Below are 18,342 nucleotides of genomic sequence, written 5' to 3'. Positions count from 1 at the left end.
AAAGCGATCGAGAAAACGAGGCAGAAAAAAGGCGACGGGCACGGCGAGGGGGGTACACACAGGCAAACAGGGGTACAAAAGGCAAAAAAGGAGAACACTCGCTCAACAGCCAGGGGTACAGAAGGCAAAAAAGGAAAACACTCGCACAGACAACCAGGGGTACAGAAGGCAAAAAAGGAAAACACTCGCACAGACAACCAGGGGTACAGAAGGCAAAAGGAAAGCACTCGCTCAGGCAACAAGGGCACACTCACGCTCAGGGGCAGCAGTAACCAGGGGGGCCGGGGGCAGAGGTGGCGCTCGCTGTCGCGGCGTGGGAAGCGACCTACCCGGAGGTCAAGGGTCGCTTACCTGCGTCGCGCAGCGGCCGCCATTTAAGGCTAGCTGGGAGGAGGGGTCAGCTGGGAGGTGGGTGGCAGGAGGGTAGGGGCCAATGGGATGCGGGCAAAAACGGCGAGAAAAGCGGGAGAGGGAATGCAGCGGCGAGGGCCGCAAAAGGCGGGAAAAAACGAGGAAAAAGCGATCGAGAAAACGAGGCAGAAAAAAGGCGACAGGCACGGCGAGGGGGGTACACACAGGCAAACAGGGGTACAAAAGGCAAATAAGGAGAACACTCGCTCAACTGCCAGCGGTACAGAAGGCAAATAAGGAAAACACTCGCACAGACAACCAGGGGTACAGAAGGCAAAAAAGGAAAACACTCGCACAGACAACCAGGGGTACAGAAGGCAAAAGGAAAGCACTCGCTCAGGCAACAAGGGCACACTCACGCTCAGGGGCAGCAGTAACCAGGGGGGCCGGGGGCAGAGGTGGCGCTCGCTGTCGCGGAGTGGGGAGCGACCTACCCAGAGGTCAAGGGTCGCTTACCTGCGTCGCGCAGCGGCCGCCATTTAAGGCCAGCTGGGAGGAGGGGTCAGCTGGGAGGCGGGTGGCGGGAGGGTAGGGGCCAATGGGATGTGGGCAAAAACGGCAAGAAAAGCGGGAGAGGGAATGGAGCGGCGAGGGCCGCAAAAGGCGGGAAAAAAACGAGGAAAAAGCGATCGAGAAAACGAGGCAGAAAAAAGGCGACGGGCACGGCGAGGGGGGTACACACAGGCAAACAGGGGTACAAAAGGCAAAAAAGGAGAACACTCGCTCAACAGCCAGAGGTACAGAAGGCAAAAAAGGAAAACACTCGCACAGACAACCAGGGGTACAGAAGGCAAAAAAGGAAAACACTCGCACAGACAACCAGGGGTACAGAAGGCAAAAGGAAAGCACTCGCTCAGGCAACAAGGGCACACTCACGCTCAGGGGCAGTAACCAGGGGGGCCGGGGGCAGAGGTGGCGCTCGCTGGCGCGGCGTGGGGAGCGACCTACCCGGAGGTCAAGGGTCGCTTACCTACGTCGCGCAGCGGCCGCCATTTAAGGCTAGCTGGGAGGAGGGGTCAGCTGGGAGGCGGGTGGCGGGAGGGTAGGGGCCAATGGGATGCGGGCAAAAACGGCGAGAAAAGCGGGAGAGGGAATGGAGCGGCAAGGGCCGCAAAAGGCGGGAAAAAACAAGGAAAAAGCGATCGAGAAAACGAGGCAGAAAAAAGGCGACGGGCACGGCGAGGGGGGTACACACAGGCAAACAGGGGTACAAAAGGCAAAAAAGGAGAACACTCGCTCAACAGCCAGGGGTACAGAAGGCAAAAAAGGAAAACACTCGCACAGACAACCAGGGGTACAGAAGGCAAAAAAGGAAAACACTCGCACAGACAACCAGGGGTACAGAAGGCAAAAGGAAAGCACTTGCTCAGGCAACAAGGGCACACTCACGCTCAGGGGCAGCAGTAACCAGGGGGGCCGGGGGCAGAGGTGGCACTCGCTGTCGCGGCGTGGGGAGCGACCTACCCGGAAACAATACATATTTGCACATTTTCGAAATTGGGAATACTCATACTAGCATGAGAATTATCGGTCATTTTTCAAAATGACTTCTTTTTTACGCAATGTCTTTCATTTGGAATTCAGAAATGCATCACAAATCAATCGGTAATAACAGTTGCTTTACAAACCTGAACTACCCTAAGTCTCCCGATAAAAATGGTACCTCACTTGTGTGGTTAGGCATAGTGCCCATGACAGGAAATGGCTCAAAACCCAACGTGAACACACCACATTTTCAGAAGGAAAATTTACCCTTTTTTTGCAAAGTGCCTAGCTGTAGTTTTTTAACACTAGTTCTGCCGGCACCTAGGGAAACCTAGCAAACCTATAAATATTTTTAAACTAGACACCGAGGGGAATACAGGATGGGGTGACTTGACTGCCTCCCACCAGGTTCTGCTACCCAGAATCCTTTGCAAACCTAAACAATTGTCCAAAGAAAACACATTTTCCCCACATTTCTGTGGTGGAAAGTTCTGGAATCTGCGTGGATCCACAAATTTCTACCCACCCCGCGTTCCCAAAAGTCTTCCCAGAAAAATGGTACCTCACTTGTGTGGGTCAGCCTAGTGCCCGCGACAGGAAACGGGGCAAAACGCAACGTGGTCACACCACAGGTTCGCAGTGAAAAATGACCCTTTTTTGGCAAAGTGCCTAGCTTTAGTTTTTGAACCCTAGCTCTGCCGGCACCTAGGGAAACCTAGCAAACCTATTCATTTTTGAAACCTAGACACCCAGGGGAATCCAAGATTGGGGTGACTTGACTGCCTCCCAACAGGTTCGGTTACCCAGAATCCCTTGCAAACCTAAAAGATCATTAAAAAAAAGAACATTTTCCCAACATTTCTGTGGTGGAAAGTTCTGGAATCTGCGTAGATCCACAAATATCACCCCCCCCGCGTTCCCCAAAGTCTTCCGAGAAAAATGGTACCTCACTTGTGTGGGTCGGCCTAGTGCCCGCGACAGGAAACTGCGCAAAACGCAACGTGGTCACACCTCAATTTCGCAGTGAAAAATTACCCTTTTTTGGCAAAGTGCCTAGCTGTAGTTTTTTAACCCTAGCTCTGCCGGTACCTAGGGAAACCTACCAAACCCACACATTTCTTAAAACTAGACTCCCGGGGACTTCCAGGGAGGTATGGCTTGCGTGTATCCCCCAACGTTTCCTTACCCAGAATCCCTTGCAAACCTCAATTTTAGCTGAAAAAAATCACTTTTTCACACATTTGGGCAAGGGCCCAAAACGTTTTGAGGCAACATCAACATTGTCTATCAAAAAAAGGTTTTGGGCCCTTCCAGGTCGCGGGTACTTGGGCCTCCCACACAAGTGAGGCACCATTTTTATTGGGAGACCTGGGGGAATGCTGGGTGGTAGGAAATTTGTGTGAGCCCGGTGATGCCACACTTTCCCACACAAACATGTGTGAAAAAATTGATTTGTTCAGCTAAAATTGAGGTTTGCAAGGGATTCTGGGTAAGGAAACGTTGGGGGATACACGCAAGTAATACCTCCATTGAGGCCCCCGCGTATCTAATTTTTAGAAAGGTGTGGGTTTGGTAGGTTTCCCTAGATGGCCGCCGAGCACAGGGCCAAAAACCCAGGTGACCCCCCTTGGAAAACCAGGTGGTTTTGAGATAGGCAATTTTGATGTCGCATCATTAGCTTTTGGGCCCTTGCCTGTCGCGGGTACTTGGGCCTCCCACACAAGCGAGGCACCATTTTTATCGGGAGACCTGGGCGAATGCTGGGTGGTAGGAAATGTGTGTGAGCCCAGTGATGCCACACTTTCCCACACAAAAATGTGTGAAAAAAAGGGCCAAAAACGCAGTGAGGCGACATCAACATTGGCTATCAAAAAATGTTTTGGGCCCTTGCCTGTCGCGTGTACTTGGGCCTCCCAGACAAGTGAGGCACCATTTTTACCGGGAGTCCTGGGGGAACGCTGGGTGGTGGGAAATTTGTCTGAGCCCGGTGATGCCACAACTTTCCCACACAAAAATGTGTGAAAAAGGTGATTGTTGTCAGCTAAAATTGAGGTTTGCAAGGGATTCTGGGTAAGGAAACGTTGGGGGAACCACGAAAGCCATACCTTCCTGGAGGCCCCCGGGTGTCTAGTTTTTAGAAATGTGTGGGTTTGGTAGGTTTCCCTAGATGGCCGCCGCGCACGGGTCCAAAAACCCAGGTGACCCCCTTTGCAAAAGCAAATCGTTTTGACATAATTAGTTGTTTATTTCTGCAGCGTGAGAATTTTGGCACAATATTGCAAGGAAAATGTGACAGACTTTTGAGGTTTGCAGGAAATTGTGGGTAAAATTACTTTTTGGAATTCACAAGAGAGACGTCACCATGTACTCCTCCCATGGGTTTACAACAATATCTACAGTTGGTAGGTTAAACTTAGATGGAATGTGCACCTTGGCAGAGATTAAAAAGAGAAAGATTCCTGCACAGCCATCTACTCCTCAAAACACACACACATACATACTGGTTGGATTTGGCACGAGGGCGAGTGATGGTTCAGTATATAAAATGTTATTAACAAGAGATTTCACAAAAATGAAATGCACTGTCAATAATTAAATGGACAAAAAAATGAACCAGTGACTCGCAGCTCGTGAGCTGTAAAGCCAAGGCAAGGCACCAACCGCTTTACAGGCCATTCACACACCTTTCATATGTGATACACACGCGACATTCACACCACCAGGCACGAAACCAACACATTACAACATTCACAAAAAGGGACAAGGTACACCCTGCTTCAGAAAGACAAAAAAGACAAACATTACTGCACAGCCATCTAATCCTCAAGCACACACACATACTGGTTGGATTTGGCACGAGGGTGAGTGATGGTTCAGTATGTACAATTCTATTAGCAAGTGATTTCACAAAAATGAAATGCACTGTTAATAATTGAAAGGAAGAGAAACTGAACCACTGACTCACAGCTCGTGAGCTGTAAAGCCACGACAAGGCACCAACCTCTTTACAGGCCATTCATACACCTTTCATACCTGTGACACATACAAAACCATTCACACTGCCAGCCGCGGGCCCATCACATTACAACACTCACACCAGCAGACAGCGCCATTCAAGGGCCCATCACTTTCACACGCCCACATTCCTGACACAGCAACCACACAAGCTAATGGATTGCGTGGAGTGGCGCTCAGCTAGCAGTGTGTGTAGTGACCAGCAGCAAGTCACTACTCACACACCACCAGCCAAGCGCCAGTCCACGCACACCGCCAGCCAAGCGCCAGTGCACGCACAATGCCAGTCAAACGCCAATCCACGCACACCGCCAGCCAAGCATCAGTCCACGCACATCGCAAACCAAGCGCAAGTCCACGCACAATGCCAGCCAAATGCCAATCCACGCACACTGCCAGCCAAGCACCAATCCACGCACACCGCCAGCCAAGCACCAGTCAACGCACACCGCCAGCCAAGCACCAGTCAACGCACACCGCCAGCCAAGCGCCAGTTAACACACACCACCAGCCAAGCACCAGTCCACGAACACCGCCAGCCAAGCACCAGTCCAGGCACACCGCCAGCCAAGCACCAGTCAACGCACACCGCCAGCCAAGCGCCAGTTAACACACACCACCAGCCAAGCACCAGTCCACGAACACCGCCAGCCAAGCACCAGTCCACGAACACCGCCAGCCAAGCGCTAGTCCAAGCACACCGCCAGCCAAGAACCAGTCAACACACACCGGCAGCCAAGAACCAGTCATACACCGGCAGCCAAGCGCCAGTCCACGCACAACGCCAGCCAAACGCCAGCCTACACACACCGCCATCACATTTAGGATTTTTTTTAAACAAAAAAAAAACACAAACAAATTGCAAATAGATACAAATCTACTAGCACAAAATCTGAAACTAGAGGATGTGGGAGGAATGTAATCAGGAAAGTGGCGATCTTTCAATTGAGCCACATCCTCCACCACTCCAACTCTAGGAACACTTGCCTGTTCCACAACAACAAGGCTGCCTATGACAGAGTGCTGAAACTGAACAAATGTCAACTTTGACCCAGGAGAACACTCCTTGAACACAACAAAAGCATTGAAAGTTGCTAAGTTGAAGAGATGAATGGCCAACTTCTTATACCAAACATAAGCTTTACGAATAGCAGTGTAAGGTTCCAACCTCTGATCTACTCGGTCAACACCGCCCATGTGCTTCTTGTAGTCTAGAATGCACACAGGTTTGCGCACTTCAGCAACTTGACCCCAAACAGGCACAGGTGAAGTACTCTCATCATGGATGGTAGTCAGCATGTACACATCCCTCCTGTCCACAAATTTCACAGCTCATAGTTCATCACTACGCAAGGAACTGCACTGTCCCCTCTGAAGTTTGTTGCAAACAAGCTCTTTTGGATAACCTTTACGGTTAGAGCGGATTGTGCCACATGCAAAAGTGTCCACTTTAAACAATTCCTTAAACAATTGCACAGCAGTGTAGAGGTTATCAAGGTAAAAATGGTGGCCTTTGTTAAACAGTCTTCTAACAAGATCCCACACAATTGTCTCTGAAACTCCAAAAGTGGACGGACAACCTAGGGGGTCAATAGTAGAATCTCTACCAGTGTACACACAGAAATTAAAAACATATCCTGTCCTACTCTCAGACAACATATACAGCTTAATTCCATAGCATGCCCTCTTGCCGGGGATGTACTGCCTAAAAACCAAAAGGCCCTTGAACAAGACCAAAGACTCATCAATAGATATTTCTTTGCCTGACCATAGATCTCTGAAAATCGATCTACAAAGTGATCGAGAACAGGCCGAATCTTAAAAAGACGGTCACAGTCAGGGTGAAAACGTGGCAACGCCAAAGAATTATCAACAAAATGCAACATACGTAGCAAAAGTAGATACCGATCCGGAGTCATAACTGCAGGACATATGGCTGTTGCCATCAAGGGACTGGTAGACCAATATGAAGCCAGGGACGGCTACCTTATCAAACCCATCAATAAAGTCAAACCCAAAAACGTCATCTCTTCCAGATTTGTGGGAGTCTACCGGGTAGCTCTAGAGTGGGGCCTAAGTTTGTCACTGTTGTCCCTCAAAAACTGTTCAGCATACAAATTAGTCTGCTCAACAATCTCACCCAAAAATACATCATCCATAAACAACTGAAAAAACTGAAAAAACAGTATAGGCAAAAAATGTTCACAATCCACTCTACACCCTGCATCACCACTAAAGGCAGGCAGCACCGGCTGCACCCTGTTTGGATCAACCCAGAGTCCAGCACTTCCAGTAGGAAGCCTAACAGCCTCAGCCTGCAATCCAGATGCCTCTTGCACCATCGACACAGCAGTATCCTCCTCTAAATCAGGCACTTCATCGGCACTGCGAGTTGCTTCATCCACACCAAGAGTACCTTCTTCTGCACTGGGAGAAACTTCATCATCCGATGATTCCATTTGGAGAGAAAACTCACTGCCAGAATCTTCCCCTCCCTCCTCTCCCTTGGACGCTGTCAGTCTCATAATCCTGCTCAGAGGAAGATTCAAGAAGCATACCAACCACCTGTTGAGCAGTCATTCTACGGCTAGCCATAATGCTTACTAATAAAGGTAACTTGTCAAACAAGTCAACAACAACAAACACTTTGTAAAATAAGAAATAAACAAAAAGCACCTTTATCAAAAACATATATATATACTCCAAAACGATACCACTCACTTGCCAGAGGCAGCTAAACTCACCACCACCTACTCTGCACAGACACAGTATGGATCAACAATATCCCACTAAAAAAGAAAGAGAAAAGAAATTACACATAAGACCATGCAAAACACATCGCAAAGAATTTCATGCTCAAAACATGAACTAAATATGCTGCCATTATGACACCACTTACAAAAAAATTGCAGAACAACCACTGTCGAAACCGCAAACGGGAATCAAAAGCTTTACACTAGAATAAAGAGAAAAAAACATTACAATCTCATATGCAAATAATGCACCAGTCCACACACAATCCACCAGCCAAGATAAGGGGTAGGTGGACCTAAGAGTATAAATTAAATATTCACCCCCGTAAAAGGGGAGCAACCCTTGCGGCCACTCCCCAACACAACATTTTAAAAAACCCTGGTGTCTAGTGGCTTCTGAGATGGGCCTAAAAACATACTGCCACCCAAAGAGGGCAGAAATGGCCACAATCATCCTCCCATAAAGGGGAGTGACCCATGTCCAAGGGGCCGCTCCCAAACATTAAAAAAAACCCTGGTGGCCTAGTGGCCCTACAAAAAAAAAAAAGAAATCAGGCGATCTGCCCCTCAGGGTGATATCAAAGGGGATGATGGACGGAGCGTTTGAGCAAATCAAACACTCACCCGCAGTCAACTGATCTGGGTTTAAACAATCATCATTCTTTAGCTCACTCCACCACCCGAGTTCAGATATGGCCATATGCAAATCAGTCTGACCCTGTGCGCTTTGTTCGCCCCAAGTTGGCAGGGTATGCCCAGACGTGGGTCCCTTGCTCACTTTGCCACTGAACTAAAGCTAGCATGGCTGATGACGGCTAATTAGCCAGAAACCGATCCCAGGATGGTTGTTTACGGTCCAGGGAAGACATGGCTTGGCAGTTCGGATGGCCATGTCTGAACTGGGGTGGTGGAGTGAGCTAAAGATTGATGATGGATTAAACCCAGATCAGTTGACTGGGGGGTGAGTGTTTGATTTACTCAAGCGCTCCATCCATCATCCCCTTTGGTACTGCCCCTCAGGGTGGCAAAAACGGGCAAATTAATGCTCCCCAAAGGGGAGCAACCCTTGCCCAAGGGGCCACTCCCCACTACATTTATTCCATTGACCCAGTGTGCTGATTACCTGTTGCCTGCTCCATTGCGCGAAAACACCCAGGGGGAGACCGGCTCGTGCCAAGCACCCCCTGGGTCCCCCCTTGCACAATAAATCACAGCCCAGTACTTCTTTATTTTAGCAAAAAAGGTCACAGCTGCATTTCATAACTTTTATGTAAGCAGCATTAACAAATCAAAATACTAATAACTTAAAATACCTAAATCCTCAAATTAGCTCAACATAGCTTCAAGAACAAAACCCCATGGTCATCGAGCATCCTCAAAAGAACAGCACTCATGTCATTGCAAGCCCCCTCATTTTTCTTCCCATCCCCTGTGTCCTGTCCTCCCCCCTCCCCCCGAGGGATGGGTAAGCCGGCTCCAGACTGTCCACCCCTCCCCCAAAAAACCCACCACCCAAGAAAACCGAAGAGTTATCCTGTCCCCACCCCATATCGATGAATATAGCATCTTTATAAAATTTTGCTGGAGCAGCATAAATTTTCTTTCCATAGTTTTGCCAACAAATCTTTTAATTCCAATAAATAATATGCTAGTCCCATTTGAGAGAAATGAACGCCATCATCACAAATTAGATGCTCCTCAGTTCTTTTTATATTGCCATGAGACAGTACTGTAATCCCCATAGTGCCGCAGAAATCTTTCATTGCCCTGTTGAGTTTACATCTTGCTTTTTCGATTGCTCATGGCTTCTCGCTCCCCTCCAATGTTGATGAGTTATAATTTCAGTCCAAATTATACATGTACCACCCCAGTTATTCTTTATAACAGCCAAATCCAATTTCATTTGTTTTATTAATGACAGACCCGATAAATTTACTAAATCATTTTCACCTAAGTGAATAACTAACACATCAGGACAACCCCTTTTTGAGCACATTTCGGTCAATGTATTAAATAAGCCCCCCAACGCATTCCGCCTTTCCTCCTCCATACCACCTCATGCCTGCTACTAGGGAGTCCAAGAGATCTGCCATAAATTTGCCGTTCAGCGTGTATAGCTGCCCATTTTATAAAGGAATGTCACACTATCCAAGTGTTCATTTTTCCGGAGACCGGCCCTTGCACACAACCTAAAGAGAAAAACAAATGATAGCAACAGGAAATATATAGATACAATTATTTTCTAACATATCTTTCACAGCATTTTGGTTTCCGTTTTTCAATGCTGCGAATATCAGACTATGACCATCCCAGTCGTGCAGCCTCCATAGCTGCCCCAATACGGAATGAATGAGTGCCAAAACACATATGATCTTTTCCCAACCTGCTAAAAGCCTTTCTCAATACTGCTAATAACTGTGCTTTAGTGATCCTTCTCCCATTTGCATGACAAAAAATTTCCCCTGCTTTGAAAAATCCAAAACTTTGAAAATTTCCCCATTCCTCCACGGGGCAACAACCCACCACCCCACTTTTGCTCAAAGATACCCATTTCCCCCTGCCTATTTGATCCGTCTTGAATGCCCTAAACCAGATCCTTATTCTTTGCTGTTCCAGAAATATCTCATCACTACGGATGCCCGCCTGACTTCTTAAACCCAACAACTCAGAGGCCCTAAATGCACCAAAAAACAACCACAGCATGGCTAACCTAAACTTGAAAAATTCAAATTCGTCATAGCAACAAAAAGGCAACTGTAATAACATTTGTTGTTGTAAATCAAAAGTCACTGGTTCTCTGAACCGTTTTTTGATACTTTGTTCCCTGCTTAGACCTTTTAAAATGTTCTTCACCAGTACTCCCTCCACTGGATCCTGACCTCACCACAACTACCCATAAGAGGAAATTCCATCTAATTTTCCTGCAATCGTGGTGTGTGATAACCCCTTGTTGATCAAATGCAGCACAAAACCTAATAAGAGTTGTTCCCTTTCCACTACAATCCCACGCCCAGCATCGATGTTACCATAACTTAGGAATTCTTTCCATGCTTGCCGATAACTTGTTCTTGTTGATGAGGCTGTTGATTTTTCCACGAGCTCGACTATCCTCAATCCCCCCAGGCCCAAACTTTTTGTGGGATCTGACTCTTGTTGGTGTCCGCCCCTGGCACCAGATTGCGAAATTTCTGCCACTGAAATCGAGACAGAGAGTCTGCTATACTGTTATTAGTACCAGGAATGTGCCTAGCCTTAAATACAATGTTAAGTTGTAAACATTTGAGCATAAAAGCACGTAAGAGACGCAGATCTCTCAGGTCCTTCGCTTTCTGTTTGTTAATTAAATCAACGACAGCCATGTTGTCCACATTGAAAAGAACTGATCTGTTTCTGAATTCGTCCCCCCAGACAAACAATGCTACAATCAATGGGAAGAACTCTAGAAAGGCTATGCTGCGCCCCTGCTTCAACCACTGTACAGGCTAACTTTCAGCGCACCAACGACCTTCCTAAAACAAACCAAAACCTTTTGCACCTGACGTGTCAGAGAATATTTGTATCTGCCAGATCATGTCTTCTTCGACAAAGTACAAAGATACTCCGTTAAAATTCGCAAGAAACTTCAGCCAAATGTGCAGGTTAGCCCGAATACCCATGGATATGCTTACTCTGTGATGAGGGAGACAGGCACCGGACATGAACATGCCCAAACGCCTACAAAAAGTTCTGCCCACCCTGACCACTCTACACCAAAATTCAAGTAATCCATTAATCTCTGTACCTTTCTGTGTCCCACTTTCTTTTCCTCGACTACTGACAACAAGAAAGACCTTATCTCTGTGACCTTCTCAACCGGTAGCCTGGCTAACATGTCCACCGTACCTCTTTCGATTCACAGGAAAGTGAACCTTGTGCTTGGACCTTCAGTTTTATCTGGGGCCAACGGTACACCAAGCTCTTGAGCCATGTCCTGAAAATTCTGTAATGCCTTCCTGCAATGGTCAGTGTTCCTTTCACCTAGGAACATGAAATCAGCTAGATAGTGATAAACCAGATTGTGCCCAATAAACTGTGTAAAGCACCATTGTAAAAAAAGTGCTAAATGTCTCAACTAGGGCGCAGGATATTGAGCAACCCATAGGGAGTACTTTATCTGCATAAAATGAACAATTGAAATGCATGCCTAATAATTCAAAATCAGAAGGATGTATGGGCAGAAGTCTAAATGCTGACTGGTTATCGCTTTTACCAATTCCGCTGTTTCCCAGCTGACCTGACCAATTTCAATGCATCATCCACCGATGCATAAGACACACTTGAATCCGATTGGGAAATAAAATCATTAACCGATAGGCCTTATGATGTATTAGACGATATTCCCCAACAGCTTTCTTGGGTACAACTCCCAGAGAAGAAATGATCAGATTAACAAGCGGACACCGTAAAAAATGGGCCAGCTATTCTACCTGCTGCTACTTCTGAGTTTAGCTTCGGCTGAACTACTTGTGGAAGATCTTTAGCAGGTTTTAAGTTGTTTGACCAACGCTTCTGCCTAGGCCCCTAATAACCAATTTTACAACCCTCTTTGAAGCCCTAAAACAATCTGGATGCCGTCTCTATGTCTGGATAGAGCTTCAACCAGTTTGACAATACTTCAAGTATAATTGGGATATGGGCCCTTTGCTGTAAATTGAAATGACTGACCTCTCCCTCGTTGCCCTCTCCCTTGCTCACCAAACCTTGAGCCCGCGAAACATTCGGTGAGCGGGTATTTTTCCCCACATTGCGAGCACTCATTTTTGTAATGGCAGAGTTGCCTGTTGCAAAAACCTCTGTTATAATTCCAGCATGCTCCTGCAACTGGTGTCTGACGTCTCCCATATAACCCCGCCCCACACTGGGCGGGGCGATACTGAAAGGGCTGGTAAGTGACCGGTAAACTACTTGCTGTATGTGTCGTAGCTGGAGGGTGAGAGGAAGACATCCATTGTAACCATAATTCAGAGGCAATGTCACCCCATGGTTAATCTTTAAAGATACTAATCCTCGCTCTAAACTCCTCTTCATAACTTAACCAAGCATAGCCACCAAAATGCATTTGTGCCTTTCGTATTATGTCTATGTACTTAAACATAGCTACTGCTCTGTCTTGATGACGTTCACAATAAATGCTCGCATAAATAAGGAAAGCAGATGTCCAATTTTCTATTGTTCCGGGAACTCTAGGTCTTTTAGCTAATTCCCACTCTTCCTCCTTGGAGCCTTCTTTTGCCTGAATATCCCTATATAGTTTAAAGACATTAACAAACTCATGTCTCCATATTCTATTCTTAGTCTTCTTCGATAAGTGAGAACCTAGGGGCATTGCAATACCCATATACAGGAGTTTTTAAGTAAATATTTGTATCTTCCTCCTCTTCATCCTGATCATCTTTTGCAACCTCAACCCCTTTCTTTTGTTTACTCCTGCTCCCTTCTTCTTGCACGTTACCCTTAACTTTACTTTAAACAACAACCTCAGATTGCACTTCACCCTGCTTGATAGTGACAAAATCATTACCCAAATCACCCCCACCAACACCAATAGATCTTGTTGAAATGTTCCGCACATTATCAGATTTTTGCCACGCTGCCTTACCTTTGGGCAATTGTGATGAGTGCCTTTGAAATTTCTTGACGTCGTCTTTGTGTTGTCTGGTCTGTGTGTCTTCTTGTTCAATTGCACAGTCCGCTTTTGACATCTGCAATATATTAAAAACACTGGTTTGTCCAGACAAATCCCTCTGATCCCCATCCCTCTGCAATTGCACTTTGTCATGTTCCCCACAGTCCCCATCTCTCAGCTCACCCTCCTCTAATTCCTCACTATCATATTCATAATCCAATTGTTCTTCCTAACCGCTCACACAAGTCTCACTCACACCTGTTTTTTCCCCATCTCCCACTCCACCATCATATAACCTACATTGAGGTGCCGACATGTGTTTAAACTGTTTGGACGGTGAAGGAAAAGCTGCTCGAGATCTTCCCATTTCTTCGGGCCAACGTACAAGAGCCGCCTCGTGCTCTGTTGAAATCCTCTTGTGCCAGCCAATTCCGCCAACTTTTTAACTGACGCCTTTCTTTTGAAGTCGCTCTGACCTGATTGCTCCCCTATGCCCAAGCCCCTCTTGTTAACCAACTTGCTACTCTTACCCTCCGCTGAAACCTTATTTGTGATTCCACCCATACCCACTGTCCTAACCGCCCACTTGATTCTTTAACAGGGTCCCTAGTAGTTTGAGAATCCACTGTTGATCCCGAGCGCCGACCCATCTTAACAACACAGCCCTTATTGATCTGTTCACCTTGCCCATCCACCCCCATGTACTGAACTTGCTGACCCAATAAGGCTTCATTACACGGCCGCAAACCTTGCCTAAAAAACTATTGGTATTCAGCTGCCTTGCCAGAAAACCTTCCATCCACTACAGATGCATCAACAGAAAATTCCTTTTCAGCCAAAATTGTGACTTGTGAAACCATGTCGCTGTCACTTGGCTCATAATGCATGAAAACATCCCCACAGCGTGTGTGGGCTGCCTCATAATCAATGCAGGCGTTGCAGAGAATAATTCCCTTGCAGGCAGGTCCCCCTCCTCCCCGCCAGACACCTGGACTGCAGGCACTGATGACAAGCGCACACACTTAAAACTCGGTTCGGCCTCCATTAAATATGCCCGACCGGGAGAATGGGAAACATTTTCACTGCCAGCCAAGACAAAACTTAAGCACTGCCGCAGGAGTGGGGCCCGCCTCTTTTAGCATTCAAAGCTTGAGTTCCCTAGCGACCGCGCTCCTGGCCCGCCTCCCTTTTCCACGAGGTAGATGCGTTGCCAGCTCCGCCCAACTGACACCTCCCTTCCCTCTTGCCGTGCCTCCAACAGAATGCCCCCGGCGAGTGGCTGGGGCAGCACGCTGAATTCGCGCTGCGCTCTCCTCCTCCCGCAGAGTCAAAGCTGAGACCGGAGACGGTGAGAGCTGCCTCAGGTACATTCTTTGTCCGGCAAAATATTCACTGTTGCCTCACTCAAAGACACACTTTTTGCTTTGCCCGACGCGACAAACAAGCAGCTACCGCAACTCAAGGCCACGCGCTGCCTTCTTTTTGGCCCCTCCAACCCCACCCATGCTTCATCTGGCTTCTGTAAGTCCTCCCTACCCACCTCACAAAGGACACTTATTGCTTTGCGAATTTCCTCATTACTCGTCATATTACCTGACTAAGGCCGAAAAAACTAACCTCATAAACTCTCACAATGTTACCTGACTGGATAATATGTCAGCTAAAAACTCCCACCACCCTAACGACCACCACTGCGAGTGTCTTTCCCGCCCAAAAACACCCCTATATATAACCTACCTTTTAAATTATGTAAACTACTAGTAAATGTGAAATGTATTCACCTACATGTTTTATAGTGTGATGGCCAGATACCTTTACTTTTTAAGCCATTTTGAAGCCACTTCACTCATTCAGATAACCTCTTTTCAAGTACTGCCTTTGTAAAATCTGTACAGCAATCTATGAACAGGTGAACTGGTTTCATCAATAAAGGCATCTCTCCTTAAGAATGGATACCCCTAAGACATGTCATCTGCCCTGCTGGCCAGCAGCCTACTAAACACGCCACCCCAGCCCCCTGGCATTAATATCATATTTTAAATGTAATAACAGTGATAAAGCTTAATTACTAGTACATTCTTGTCAAGTTGGTTACACCCACATATTGAGAGTTGTCCACCCCTTATATAACACGTTTCTAGATTACAGTGGTACCTTAAGGGTAGTACCCCTCTCACAATGTTATGTTATGTTACTTAACCCCTTCGCTTCTAGGCCTTTTCCCCCCCCTGTGCTAAGCCTTTTTTGGGCTATTTGGGGTAGTGCGTGCTTAGGCCCCTGTAACTTTTTGACCACATAAGGTATCCAGGCCAAATTTGCGTCCTTTTCTTCCAACATTATGGGAATTCTAAAGGTACCCAGGGTTTGTGGATTCCCCTGGAGGGGTCCCAGAAATTAGCCAAAATACAGCAAATTTCTTTTGGGGGGGGGAATGGGAAAAACAGGCTGCAAATGAAAGCGTCTGGATTTTTCTCTGCAAATGGCATCAAAATAGGGTTTGTGTGGCTGAAATCACAGTTTCCCCAGCTTTTAGGGAATGATAGAATTTTGTCAGAAAACCAACATTTTTTTTTACACAGTTTTGGCATTTTTCTGGGACATAGCCTATTTTTACTATATTTTGTGCTTTCAACCTCCTTCCAGTTAATGGTAGAAATGGGTGTGAAAGCAATAATGGATCCTGGAAAGCTAGACATTTTAGAAAAGTAGACAAAATTCTGAATTCAGCAAGGGGTCATTTGTGTAGATCCATCAAGGTTTCTTTATAGAAACTAACAGATAAATATAGGAAAAATTGAAAATTAGTTGAAAAAAACCAGCCTTTTGTGTCAACGTTTTTACCTGTAACTTTTTCTAATTATGACAGCTCTTTGAATGCAATATACCGTTACATCTGCTGGACCTTCCTGGTTGTGGGGATATATAGGACTTGTAGGTTCACCACGAACCCGACGTACCCAGAGTCAAAAATTGAGCAGCAATTTGCAATGGTTTTTTATTATGTTCCGGGTATATAGCAATTATTGCGGGAAAATGTATACATGGAAAAATCGGTATGAAAGACACCTATGTACTTCTGAAATGGGAACAAATTATAGAGTTTAGAAAGAGTACATATTTGCACATTTTCGAATTTGGGAATACTCATACTAGCATGAGAATTATTGGTCATTTTTCAAAAAGACTTCTTTTTTACACAGTGTCTTTCTATGGAAGGCAGAAATGAATCAAAAATCAATAGGTAATAACAGTTGCTTTACAAATCTGAATTACCCTAAGTCTCCCGATAAAAATGGTACCTCACTTGTGTGGGTAGGCATAGTGCCCACGACAGGAAATGGCTCAAAACCCAACGTGAACACAACACATTTTCACAATGAAAATGTAACCTTTTTTTGCGATGTGTCTAACTGTAGTTTTTTTAACACTAGCTCTGCCGGCACCTAGGGAAACGTAGCTAAACTATACATTTTTGAAAACTACACACCCAGGGGAATCCAGGATGGGGTGACTTAGCTGCCTCCCACCAGGTTCTATTACCCAGAATCCCTTGCAAACCTAAAAAAGTGTACAAAAAAAACACATTTTCCCCACATTTCTGTGGTGGAAAGTTCTGGAATCTGCGTGGAACCCCAATTTTCCACCCACCACGCGTTCCCCAAAGTCTTACGAGAAAAATCGTACCTCACTTGTGCAGGTCGGCCTAGTGCCCACGACAGTAAACGGCGCAAAATGCAACGTGGTCACACCTCAATTTTGCAGTGGAAAATGACCCTTTTTTGGCAAAGTGCCTAGCTGTAGCTTTTTAACCCTAGCTCTGCGGGCACCTTGGGAGACCTAGCAAACCTATACATTTTTGAAAACTAGACACCCAGGGGAATCCAGGCTGGGGTGACTTGACTGCCTCCCACCAGGGTCTGTTACCCAGAATCCCTTGCAAACCTAAAAATTGTCAAAAGAACCACATTTCCCCCACATTTCTGTGGTGTAAAGTTATGGAATCTGCGTGGATCCACAATTTTCCACCCACCCGCGTTCCCCAAAGTCTTACGAGAAAAATGGTACCTCACTTGTGCGGGTCGGCCTAGTGCCCGCGACAGGAAAAGGCGCAAAACGCACACTTCTATTTCGCAGTGAAAACTGACCCTTTTTTGGCAAAGCGCCTAGCTGTAGTTTGTGAACCCTAGCTCTGCTGGCACCTAGGGAAACCTACCAAGCCCACACATTTCTGAAAACTAGACACCCGGGGGCTTCCAGGGAGGTATGGCTTGTGTGGATCCCCCAAAGTTTCCTTACCCAGAATCCCCTGCAAACCTCAATTTTAGCTGACAACAATCACCTTTTTCACACATTTTTGTGTGGGAAAGTTGTGGCATCACTGGGCTCAGACAAATTTCCCACCACCCAGCGTTCCCCCAGGACTCCCGGTAAAAATGGTGCCTCACTTGTCTGGGAGGCCCAAGTACCCGCGACAGGCAAGGGCCCAAAACATTTTTTGATAGCCAATGTTGATGTCGCCTCACTACGTTTTTGTCCCTTGCCTGTCGCGGGTACTTGGGCTTCCCACACAAGTGAGGCACCATTTTTACCGGGAGACCTGGGGGAACGCTGGGTGGTGGGAAATGTGAGTGAGCCCAGTGATGCCACAACTTTCCCACACAAAAATATGTGAAACAAGTGATTTTTTCAGTTAAAAATGAGGTTTGCAGGGGATTCTGGGTAAGGAAACGTTGGGGGATCCACACAAGCCTTACCTCCCTGGAAGCCCCCGGGTGTCTAGTTTTCAGAAATGTGTGGGTTTGGTAGGTTTCCCTAGATGGCCGCCGAGCACAGGGCCAAAAACACAGGTGACCCCCCTTGCAAAACCAGATCGTTTTGACATAATTAGTTGTTTGTTTCTACAGCGTGAGAATTTCGGCACAATATTGCAAGGAAAAGGAGACAGACATTTTGAGGTTTGCAGGACATTGTGGATAAAATAACTTTTTGGAATTCACAAGAGAGACATCACCA

General features: G+C 46.6%; 1 long non-coding RNA gene across 1 annotated transcript in view; it reads right to left on the bottom strand.

The window, feature by feature from the left end:
- Window positions 1-9,366: 9,366 nt before the first annotated feature.
- Window positions 9,367-18,342, bottom strand: part of LOC146870106 (uncharacterized) — a 28,683-nt gene continuing 19,707 nt past the window's right edge. Inside the window, exons 3-4 of the long non-coding RNA XR_014958984.1 lie at window positions 13,303-13,405; window positions 9,367-9,853 (exon numbers count right to left, since the gene is read on the bottom strand). This is a non-coding gene — a long non-coding RNA (uncharacterized LOC146870106). The remainder of the gene's footprint in view (window positions 9,854-13,302; window positions 13,406-18,342) is intronic.

The sequence above is a fragment of the Triturus cristatus genome, chromosome 1_1 (genome assembly GCF_964204655.1).
Source record: "Triturus cristatus chromosome 1_1, aTriCri1.1, whole genome shotgun sequence".
Classification (NCBI taxonomy): domain Eukaryota; kingdom Metazoa; phylum Chordata; class Amphibia; order Caudata; family Salamandridae; genus Triturus; species Triturus cristatus.
Note: the sequence above shows the minus strand (reverse complement) of the source record. Positions and strands in the feature narration are given on the sequence as shown.